Genomic DNA, 12,537 nt, shown 5'->3' on the forward strand with positions numbered 1-12,537 from the left:
TTGGCTGCTACAAAAAACACTTTGAAAAGGCCAGGTTTAAAGAAATAAAAAGCAGAAGATTAACTGTTCCAAGGGGTGGAGGCTGGGTGTGAGATAAATTAGCAGTGCCTGAAGAAAATCTGTAAGCTGCTCTGTGTGCTGCTTTTCAGGTCGTAAAAAGAAATATGCTGCACATGAGGAATTCGTTCTTAGCTCTGCTTCATGAGCTGGCAGGCAACAACCTTAAAAAAAAGTCCCTGTCATTTTAATGGAAAGAAAATATTTTAACAAGATGTTCTGTCCTTGAACAGGGCCTATTCCCCATGTCCCTGGGCACCTGATCCCCAGAGCCAAACTAAAGCGTGTGGGGCTGGAAAACAAGCAAATGAGCAGTGGCTGCCTCCACACAATGCACCAGCTGCAAACAGGAGCTGTTGAAGTGGACTTTCTGTCAAGCACTGTGTAAATCTCTGCTCCTGAAGCAGCTCCCTGAAAACCAGCTGCTCCAACCCCTGCCCTTGGTGAGCAGCTCCATGGGACAGGGAGCTTCACCACTACTGGCTTCAGGTGCGTTTTGCATTTGATGCATGTGCCGACCCATCTGCAACATCCTTCCACTGTTGCTGCCTCCAAACATGCTCTTGGTTTGGAAAACAAGGACTACACCCAGGATAAACTGTGCACTTTGACACACTGGGAACATTTTCTGCCTTACCAACTACAGCAGGTAAAACTTTGCTGGGGAGCAGACTGTCTCCCTCCAGCCACCATCTTCTAAAGGTCTGATGGACCCATCAGGGTTGCATTATCCCAGCAGGTCTCAGCAATATGCCTGTCTCTCCCCTTGCATGAAGGGTGGGAGATGGATTATTTTGCCACCGGGCTGTTACATTTCCCCTGGATGGCCTACTCAAGGCATTATCGTTTCCTCTGTCTGATTCAGCCACTCATTTCAGGCTGGATACTGCTACCATCCATACAACACCCAGGGAAGATGCTTATTCCTCTTTAGGGACTAATAACAAATTTCCACACTATGAGCTCAAGGGCAAGCCTGCAAAAAAAGCCACATCCTGTGTGAGTCAGGTGCAATAATGCATGTGAAGCACATGCTGACCTTGTAGTTAGATCAAGCAGTGATGTGATATCCTGGGCAGCTACCTCCTGTGTCTGCATGTCCCGTGTTTATGAATATGCCAGAGGGTAACTCTGTCCTGGTAGCCTTAGTCAGACCTTGTAAGCCCTTGAGGGTGTTGGAAATGAATATAAACACACTTCTGTTTATTCAGAAATAAATATAAATAAATATAACGTTTTGCTTACCGTGTCTGGCTTTGACATGTGTCAGACTTTTGGGTGGTACAGGATGATGCAAGGATAATGATGGGACCTTCCTAGGGACCCATCAAAGGCAAAGCATCTGCCAGAACACTTGGGCAAAATCTGTACTTGTATCCAAGCCACAGCATTTATTCAAAGCCCAGTGTAAAGATATTTTTCTTTCCAACAGCTCATGATTTGTTATAAATTATTGTTGGCTACTCTGCTATTTGGAGATAGTTTCACATCTGTTAGCCTGTAAAGAGCGACATTGTTCTCTCCTCTCTCTTTTTCTCTTGCTTGGATTATTTTGGAAAGGACATTTTGTAGGTTAGATAGACTTTGCCTTGCCCTTTAATCATGTCAAAACTCAGGTGGTCAATTCAACACATATATGAGGACCTGGGTTCAGGGTTGGAAGTATGGATACCAGCCCTCATTCACTGCTATCTATCTCTAGAGTCAAAACCCTTGGTCATTTTCATCAGATTCTCTGGGATGAACAAGAGCCTTTCAAAAATGAAGAGAACAAATGTACTTTGACTGCAATAAGGCTTAATTTTAACCAGCAGAAGTTTCAGGGAAAAAATAAAAATAAAGAGAACTTGTTGACATGAAGCATGTGGAGTCACTCATCTAGTATTCTGTAAGGGCTATAAATCTGTCTAGAAATGAGGCACAAAATGCATCATAAAAATGTGTAATCAAAACTATAACATCAGTTTCAAATTTATAGTAGGTAACTTATGAAGAGCATTACATGTCTAAACTTCAAATCAAATGTTCTTCAGCTGTAAATTTCAGCAAACATTTGCATAAAATTCTGTTTTCTTCTTTCCCTTTACTTGAGAACAAGTCCAAGAATAAAGCAAACAAAAAACCACCATATTTTCTATAAATTTGGTATTAACAGGAACAGCAGGGAAAAATATATAACCTGAAAGACAACACAAACCTGCCACAGAAAGTGAGTTACAGTAGAAAACATCACTGATTTAAACTTTCTGGGGAAATTTCATTCAATAATGTAAAAGAGAACTCATCCTCTCCAGCAATGATTTGATTCACTCAACCAATGTATGTCTCTGTTTTGCTTATTACCTTAAAATATTATTCTGACCTCAGTACCCCCACTATGATTATCTTGCTGGTGTTAGCTTCTCTTCCTTCCTCTCCCAAAAGACTGCTTTTGTGTTTCTGGGAACAAAAACCAGCTGGGGAGGATGGGGAAGGAACACTGAGATATGGGCTGGGCTATCTACCTGAATTTTGCTGTGCCTGGTGAGTAAGGGGAAACACTAAAAAAATTAAATCATTAAATTACTCTCTGAAACCTAATATAAATCTTTCTTTTGGTTTTAAAATTGTGCCAAGGCAGCAGTAGTCACGATCCTTCTAAACTCCATGGGGTCAGAGCCTTATCCAAATTTCTCTGCACCATAAAGCAGCCAACAAATTACCCAGCACAAATATGCAGGAGCTCTGGTAGTCTGCAATAATTACTCAAGAAAAGGTTACAGCAAGCTTTGCAGAAAAGATTCGCCTACCCACAGAAGAAACACCATAGATGAATAATGTCTAAAACAAAACAAACAAAAGGCTCATCTTTTTCTGTTGATACCTTTTATAGCTAGACTTCTTAATATTTGTATGGTAATTCTGGAAAGATTTAAAAGTGAAGCACAGTCCTTGCATCCAGTATTCGGAGACATTCATGGCAGGTATACATAGCTATGGTACCATTTAGTCTAAATGCTCGTTGTAATATATCTGGGATGCTCTTTGCCTTTTCCCTGTTTTTGGCTTACAGGGAGATGTGTTGTGCAATCTTTCATATGCAGTTATGATCGGTTGCATTTCTGCCAGTTATAGTGGAAAAGTTTTAGCAAAAAGAAGTTCCTTGGCTAGACACTAAACACACTCTTAAAAATGAATTTCAGGGTTTTGCTAAGGCTCAGCATTCACTATTAGAAACAGCTGATGTGTCCTAGATCCCAGTGCACCAAAGCAGACTGCTGACACTATCCTTTACCTGAACTTCCCAGGTCTGTCTTCACCACATATTTCTTTGCTGGGGTTACCATCTATTTGCCCCTGTTCCCTGGAAGACTACAAGTGAAGCCTGGCTTTGGTTGAGGAGTATTTCCTTACATTGACAACTAATTTGTAGTTTATAGCCTGACGTTATCCTAGCAATGAGTTTATGGTCCCATAGCCCTCATATGGTAGTATCTTCCAAGCAAGGAGAAATACTTTTTATCATCTAATCATCACGTCAAAATGAGGTTTGCAAGCCAAAGGGTAACACAGAAGCCTCCACCAGACATCATAAAAACTCTGAGCAAGCTAAATCTATGGCCAAAAATGAACATCCATATGAATCAGACAACCAAGAAGCTGCCAAAGTCTGAACAGTTATGAACATTTGACATATGAAATAAATTCTAAGTAGCTCCGCAATAAACCGGACAGTGCTGCCACTGGGCAGTCCAGATAACCGATGAACAACCTGATATGCAGAGGAGAAATTTGGAATTTATAGCTATGTAGTAAGTCACTTGCAACCCCTGAGTAAGCGGGGTGGTGTGTAGCTGTGGTAGCTCAGGAGCTGTGTGATCCCAGGACTCACTTTGATGTCCATGGTGCCCTCCTGGACAAGGAGAAGAGGACCAGGTACATTCATCCCTTGCTCAGATGCTCTAACAGGCATCTTAGTCTGGATACAGAGGCAAAGATTTCCCAGCCTTCATCCACCTCCAGCTTTGCATGGAAGAAAACAAGGCAGTTTCCCAGAGCCTCTTCTATCCATGGCAGTGGGAAAAGCTAGGCAGAAGAGAGACAAATGGCCTCAATCCATTGCACGGTACAGAAGGTAACTCTCAGAGGGGCCCTACAAAGAGCCTGGCATGGTCAGCCAGGGCAATAACAAGTTTTGCTCTTCTTTGCAAGGCCCAGGAAATATTAGAAGAAAGTGAGGATGAAACAGAAGAAAAGTGGCAGGCAAAGCACAGGAACACAAACAAAAGGCAGATGCAGGGGGGAAAAACACATCCACCAAATAATCTATTATTTTAAACCACAGTATATCTTCTTTTACAGACTTATTACATTACCCCCTGTTATCTGCATTTCACACCCTATCGCTCACTTTCCACAGATTTACGTGATGCGTTTTCTCCCCTTTTGTGACACAGTCCTTTGGCATGTGGGCTGGCAGAACAGCAAATATTGATCTCTCTGAGCGACTCCCGATTCCAGCACACAATGTCCCACGCTGCAGTCCAAGGCTCTGGCTGCCTCTTCTGCTCCGCTTTATCACTGATGTCTTGGCTGTATCTTCTGCTTTTTTTCTCTGCCCCTCCCCCCCCTTTTTTTTGTACTTTCTGTACTTTTGTCTATTTCTTTTTTTTTTCTCTTTTTTCACAGAGCTCTCCTCCAGAAGTCTGGAGAAATTAATAATCACTCTACTGAAACGTCAGCAGGAGTAGCATTGAACACGGAGCTGAGATTTATACGAGCTGATTGCTCAGACAGTTGTTCGGGATGGAGACTATTAACCTTCAGAGCTTGCCAGTTGATTTTAAGTGAACCTTTCTGTCTAATCTATTTATATGATCCCTCTCACTGTAGTACCTTTACACGTAAATGTTGTCAACACATTCACCAGTAGACACTAGGAGCTGCAGAGAACAGCAGCTAGAGCAGTGAAATTGGGCTTGAGCTCTTTGCTCTGCTCTTACCACCTCCCAATGCCTCAGTTTCCATCCAAGATATCTGAACACTCTTGGGACTGGAATTTGCAGGGTTCAGCACTGGTTGCCACTTTACAAGCACTCGAACTGTTCCGGAGGAACGAAGCTCAAAGGCATGAGGTGTTTCAGCATTTTACATCCAGATTTTGAAAAGGATATAGATTCAAAATATTTTTAAGTGCTCCAATGACAGCAAAGTCTTTTCAGTCCACCCCACCTTCACAATTAACAGTCATAACCTGCTGCATGGGGACTGTCCATGGACCTTCATCTGCAGCAAACACAAGGGAGCAAACCCACCAGTGAAAAAGAGGAGGAAAAGATGCCTGCTGTCATCACTTCTTAAGGTATTTCCATGTACTTCAGGACCTCTGGCATGTTGGCATAGGTCCGGGTTCTGGGAACACTGACACTTGTATTAATTTGGGGTTTTTGTTTGGTTGGTTTTGTTTTGTTTTATTTTCCTTTGCAAAGGGTCTTCCTTGCCTTTAAAATAAAAGAATTAAAAAATGGGAGCTAATACTTCCCCACGGAAAAGACACCATCCTGTAAGAATACAAAACTTACTAGATTTAAAAAATGCATTACTTTTAAGCCATTCGTTTGAGGGCTGGTACTGCTCCTGTTACCCTTGAAGCAGGAAACAGCAGACTAAGAAAATTCAGAGAAGAGGCAGGAGGACTAATGACTTCAGCATCCTCCTCCCAAAAGATTATCTCAAAGCCAGGTTACCTTTTTCCTCCTCCTTTCTCAATACAAAGTGCTGGAGGTCACTTCAAATCTGAGTCAGACGGGATAGGAGGATGCTTGCAGGGGAAAAGCAAGAGGAGAAAAGTTTAAGTAAACAGAAGTTATTGCTTTGCTGGGATGTGGCCGTGGGCTCTGCTGTTTCCTTTGCAGTGGAGGTTGGACATCCACCCACCACCTGGCTGAGCTGGGACACGTGCCAGAGAATGAGTACCCCTTGCAACGGCATTCCCCAAAGACCTGTCATTTGTCTGTTCCCACTTCATAGCATGCAGCTCCTGGATGCATTTTGATTTTGAATGGGAGATGCCATGGGGGTTTTCAGTGCACGACTCTGAAGGAAAGCGTCATGTTTGCAATTCCCTCTGCATGAAGTAAAAGGCATCAAGACTAACTCTGGCCCAAGCTTGGCTCTGTGCCTGTGGAAAACATAACAGTATGCAATGTTCCTCATGCCAGTGGATAGCCCCATAGCTATTTAATTACTGTTTATGGTAACTGAATCACAATAGAGAATTCAACAGCACATTTTTAGGTTTTTATCTCATAGTCAATACATTCCTTTCCTATATTCCGGGTGGGATGCTGCATTCAGGAATATACTGGTTCAGAAGCACTTAGAATTATGTCTAAGGGTAGTCATGACATATTTGCTCAGTCCCCAGCGAATTCTACCCAAGATTCTCCCAAACAATTTTGGTTAGTTTGAAGGGCCAATGGGACCAGAAGTACCTTGTAACTCCGAGCTTTTTTTAAGAGCCCACAAGAAGCACCTGCAACGTGGTAACAACCAGTTGAAGATCAGCAGAAAAAGGATTTCAGAAAGGTCATGGAAAGCATGACAGCTTTTCAAAATTAAGACGTGTATGTGTAGCCCTTGTGGGGCTGGTGTAACGAAGCTGTGGGGCAGAATCAGAAGCTCTGTCCTACTGCAGTTGACTGTCAAAGCCTGCACACGACAAGCTGGTGACCGACATGCTGGCAACAGAGGGCTCAACATTAACCACCCCTCTTCTCCTAACACTCATCCTTGTGACTGGACTCACCATTTCTGGTTTTAATGTCATCATTCCTCATTTTAATTAATAACAGCCATCTACAGTGCAAACTGTCCTCCTATCTCTCAGACTGAAGTGAAAAACTGTCAATAACCAAAACACAGGACACACAAAAGCTTTCAAACAATGAAACAAAAGCCTAGGAAATACCTTGATACTTTTGTCCCAGGGAATGCTGACTTTCATTTCTATTCATTTCTTTAACATCTGGTACGAGTTGCTGGGGAGTGATGCTCCATTCAGCCTTGGACTTCTTCCACCTTGTGGATTCAGTAACAGAGTCAAGACACCTGTACCTAAAGGCAAAGCCATCCAAGTCTAATCGGATATGCTGCCTCAGAGACGTTATTCTTTTCAGATGAGAAGTAATTTTTAGGCCCTGACTATACAGGAAAGACAACACTGTACTTTGGGCAAGAACTCTTTGGGCAAGAACTGGGATATTAATTTCTGGCACAATCCAGAGTCAGGACATTTTTGCTCTCCTAAAATTCCCCCACCCTGAGTTTACAGTTGGTGGTATTAATCTTTATTCCCCCACCAAAAATCACAAACTGAATTTCTGTTGCCTTGCCAGCATCGTCTGGCTGTACAGCCCCAGCCCAGAGTTACAATGATGAAGGAATGTGCTGCAATGCTGTACCTTGCCAAGCCTGAGGTAGGATTATTCTGGCTTTTCCACGCCTTTAAGAATTGCTATATTTTGCTACCTACCCCGTTTTCCTGATGAAGGCAGTTCTGCGGTGGACAGGAGGCCACAAGCCCCCTTCAGAGAGGTTGCCAAAAAGGGGATATGTGTTGCATCTCAGCTGCTGGGGTGATGGCACTGATCTCCAGAGGAGGCAGGATGGCACCGACAGACCGCTCTGCACATTGGCACAACTGTAAAACTGCGCATTTTTGCAGCCGCTGTTCTGGGAGTGACCCCGGGCTGTCTGCTCACTAGCTCAAATGCTGACTGTTGCCCAAAAAGTGTCATTGCTGTATAAATAATGGAGACTTGCACAAAGGAGACCGACATCCTCTGTGTTACTGGCTTTTTTGCTCCCAAAAAATAAACTCCAGAGCAGGAGTATCACAGGTGACCATCCAACAGATTATAACACGGACAATATAAACACAGATGGTACTTGGATTTCAGCCCTGCTGGGATTTTTGTTACTAGTGGTGGTGATTTTCATTTGCCATGATGTAGAGGAGAGAAGAGACTTAACACAGCAATGACAGATCTGGTCACGGAGCAACTGTGATGGAGGAGCTTTGGCCACAGCCCTAGACAGGTGGAATCAAGAGCTGACACTGCCAGAGTGGTATATTTTACTGATGCAATATTATCACAGCATAAATAACAGTGCAAAGAGAAAACAGCTTCATTTATAACTGTCAAAAGTGACGTTCTAAATCTCAGCCTGTCTCCAAATAAAACCTCTTGATGCCACTGCTAAGATATATGCTCTCTACTGCGGGCTTTGTCTAATGGACAGCCCAGAGGGCACTCAAATAAATCCCACTTGTGCCAAGCTCACAAAGTGTGTCTTCCCAGTCTGGGCCTTGGACCACCCGGGCCAAAATGCAAAAACCATCTCAGGTAGATCTGACTGCCTACAGGCATGAGCAAACAGCTTTGCAAGAGCCCTGTGCAATAGACGGAGCTATTTATCATAGGCAAGGGCCAGAAACAAATGAAGTGACCTGTAAAACCAAACACTTCTGTGGCTCTTACTGAAAGCGCACAGGATATTCATGTTCCAGGACTCAACACAATGGCTGTGCCTAGCCGGACATGCCTTTAAGTGATTGAACTCAAGCTCTGTCTGGGCAAAGCATCAAACTCCACAAATCTCTATCCAAACCTCACACCTGATGGCACATTGAGCCAGTCCAGACAATATTCTGGAGTTTACGTTCCACTTCTTCAGCCCCCTCAATCCCTGCAGCTCGTTGCCAGCCAGCTTGCCTTCCTTCAGAGAGAGCAGGGGAGATCAAATGGACATTAAGCACTTCAAAAAACAACGAAGGCCTGTGAAAAATCAGACTTTCAGCTTTGGTGTGGAGCTTAGACTGAGAAGGTATGAAGCCAACAAGTGCCTTCAAGCACCATCTGCAAGAAATAGAGCAATATGGATTCAGAGGGACTTCTGGTAGGACCAAATCCCCACTGAAAACAGGGCTAACTTCTAAAACTGTATCAGGTAGCTCAGGGTCTTGTCTGGCCAAGTTTTGAAAATCTCTAGAGGTGGGAGGATTTCACAGCCTCTTTGAGACCATTCTTACTGCTGACTTTCACACGGACATGGCATGATCAGTTCCTGATGACTTTTGGTCCCCCTAGACATCACATCGACATGTCTGTACTGGCCTCTGTGCCGGTACAGAACTAGACTAAAACTTGAAGTGAGGCATTTAATATTGGACTCAAAGCATTCAAATATCAAAAAAGGGGTTGCTTTTGTCACAGTGAGTCTTTTGGGGGTTTCTCCTTCCAAGTTCTTGAAGAGTCAGAATTGCTGTCATATTGGCAGTAATACACGACGTCTGCAAATCAGCTGAACCATCACTGCATTTGTCATGGACAAGGGACTTTAAGATGAAAGGTAGAAAATGGGATTATTTTTTTTCCTGTTTCCTTTCCCATTCACCTCTGAAATATAAAGGAAAAGTTGAAGTCCTGATTCAGAAATATATATTAAATGAGCAAAAAGTTGCTCCTGAGCAAACTGCTTTCATTGACCTTTCTCTGAGCAGAGATCTCCTCCAACCTCAACTGTTGCGTGTAGTTTCAGTGGAAATTGAAATAATTTCTCGTGTTCTTTGGAATACAACTATATTTAAACAAGTATTTAAGTACATTCCCAAAATTCATTGTTAGTGAGCAGGTTGTTGATAAAAACCATGCATTAAAGCGAAAAAAGTTTGACTATCTGATTTTTTACAACTCTAGGACTAGTATGGAAATGAATTTAGTGTCTTTACTATTTTCCTGCATGAGCTCCCAACTCCTATATTTACCAGGGTGGATTTTGCAGGAGCAATGATGATTTACCGTTTCTGAGAAGCTGATTTCATTCTGTTACACTCATATGCTCATGTTGTCGCCCTACCAAAGCCACACACCTTCTTTAATTAATTTATTGCACTGCCCTCTGAAACTGCAATTCCTCTGGATTCTTTCTAAAACCTACAGATAAACAATGTGGGAGAAAAAAATAGCAAAAGTAAGGAGGAAATAGAAGAATAGCTTGCAATCTTATAAAGGTGGCTTCCAACAGTTTGCAATAGCAAATATTCAATATTCTAATATGCGTTACTTTGATAGCTTTGGTAGTAATTACACACCTTGATGTGCACCTCCAACGAGCCATCCTTGGTGTCCTGGAACAGCTGATTTACAGAGGAAAACCTTGTGTTTTTTCCTCAGCAAAGTAAGCTTTACAAATGTATGCAATGTTAAGCATGGCATTGAGTGCTGCTGAGGGAAGGGTAATATCAACATGGATAAGGATGAAAAAAGGGGGAGAGGACCAGAGAGTGGGAAGCTACGGGGTCTGAACATAACTGCATATGCTGCACAGGCAGTGGTATCGCACCAGGGGACATCAGCTGCCCCATTTTCTGAACCGAACATCCCACCAGTCCCACTTATAGGTAAATTACAGACAGAAAATGCAAATATTCCCTGAACCCAAATTCTTCTGCAGCTCAGCTCATGGCAGAGAAGTGATCTGATTAGAGACAAGAAGGAAAGGAGATGGTCTGCAAACCAAAGGCCAAGCTTCTCAGCCTTCTGAAAACTGTCAGGAGGACGACAAGGCAACAGCCTGCCCCTGAAGATAATCGTGTCCTATAACTATGACAAAGAACTGGGAATAACGCTGGCAGCAGAACAGACAGTCCCTTCCTGGGGACAAAAGCCAGAACACACTGATTTATGGCATGAGGAGGAGGGAATTATTTTTTTTTAACCAAGCCAATCTGAATCATCATACTTAAGTTCTGAAGTTAAGCAAGAACTTAAAAATAAAGACCAGATCCCAAGTCCTCCCTCAGTTCTGCTGCAGTCACTTGAACAGGATTTTATTTGAACAAGGATGCTTGATGTTATGTCTACTCTGAAAAGAAAAAATGTTTTTATTTCAGTTTGGTCAACCCCAATGAGCTAACTCAGGTTAAAATAGAGGTGAAGAGACAAGAACACAAGAACATATGGACTGGTTCAGATCAAAGGGCTGGTGAAGCTCAGGGAGGAGTATATAAGCATGGGAAGCAGTGACTAATTCCCATTCTATATTCAGCCCTTAGAAACCCACAGCTTTAGAAATTTCTGAAGTCAAAGGTCCCAACCAAGATGTTTAACAGGCTTATGTTTCACAAGATAGGTCAGCTTCAAAATATCCCACAAAAATAAGCTCCTCAATCAAGTTATGGATTTATTTTTTAATATTTAAATTATTGCCTCTCAGTTGATTTAAACCTGCTGTATGGGCAACCCAGTTTCTTCAGTTGTGAGCAACGGACAAGAAGTGATTTGGGTTATAAGCTCAGCTTGAATTCAAAACTCTAAACTGAATAAGAGTCCATGTTTTCTTTTTTCTTCATCCTTACTTTCATTAACATTAATTAATATGAATTGACTAACCAATGTTAAGATATTTTTCTATTTGTGTATGTGCATAAACATACCTTAAGTTAACAATTAAATCAGGATGTGGGAATAAACCAAGCCAGAGATCCAAGCACACTCCAGGCTTAAGGAACGCACAAGCTTCAGTCTCCAGTTTGTGCTTGAAATCAAGGAGAAAAAAATAGAAATATTTCAGGTTTCTGAGAACAGCTTATTAGTACATTAGTCTAGCTGTTCTGTATTTTAGCTCAGACTACCTCATTGCAACAAGGATATATGACTGATTTTTTTCTAAGGCTGTAGGTAGCATACATTCCTTCATTTTTCTTTTTCTTTTTTAAGTACTTTTGGCAAATAATATTCTCCTCTGGCTTCTCACACTGTACCTTGTATATGAAGGCTAAGGACATGCCTGGCCACATGAAGGGGTCACCATCCAGGTTACAGATTAGGAAATAGTACAGTTTGTCAACATTTGGCCTAGACAAACTTTTAAAATATAAATACAGATGGTTTTATTTAAAAGAGAAAAAGTCCAAATTCTACTAAAGGTTGAAGGTTGTTTTCTTTCCAATCACATTTTTTTCCCTGAATGTTTGGTACATTGTGTTCCATTGTTATCAAATTTAATCACAATTATATAATAAAATGTAATTAGGAAATGGAAATAGAAATTGAGAATCCATTGGTTTTGTGGTTTATTCAAGACATTCCTAGCCCAAAATTCATATATGTCAAGTATTTCTGGAAGCATATTCCCAAGTTAGAAGGGAATAGAAGCACAAGTAAGGTAGAATATAGAAGATAACTCATCTAATTGCTACTTCTGTGCACCAGATAATTAATTCCCTCTAGGCCAATAACTTAATATAGGACTTTCGATAAACTGAATGATCCAGCACTTGAACTTCAGGACATCAAGTCTAACATGTATCTGTGGTCTGACACTTTCAGTGACCTTTGGATGCTACCACCTCAAAAATACCATATGAAAACTTCATGCCCTAGAGCTAATAATCCAATAAACCCACATCTTGTCATTGCTTCCTGTTTTGGTAAA

General features: G+C 41.9%; 1 long non-coding RNA gene across 1 annotated transcript; it reads right to left on the reverse strand.

Annotated features, from left to right (window-relative positions):
- Positions 1–2,187: 2,187 nt before the first annotated feature.
- LOC308176389 lies at positions 2,188–7,971 on the reverse strand. The gene is made up of 3 exons (XR_013938243.1): positions 7,571–7,971; positions 7,007–7,152; positions 2,188–4,122 (listed from the first exon to the last, which is right to left on the reverse strand). It is a non-coding gene; the product is annotated as an uncharacterized lncRNA (long non-coding RNA).
- Between the last annotated feature and the right edge of the window lie 4,566 nt (positions 7,972–12,537).

This window comes from Anser brachyrhynchus (assembly GCF_964034855.1).
Source record: "Anser brachyrhynchus genome assembly, chromosome: 12".
In the NCBI taxonomy this organism is placed as follows: domain Eukaryota; kingdom Metazoa; phylum Chordata; class Aves; order Anseriformes; family Anatidae; genus Anser; species Anser brachyrhynchus.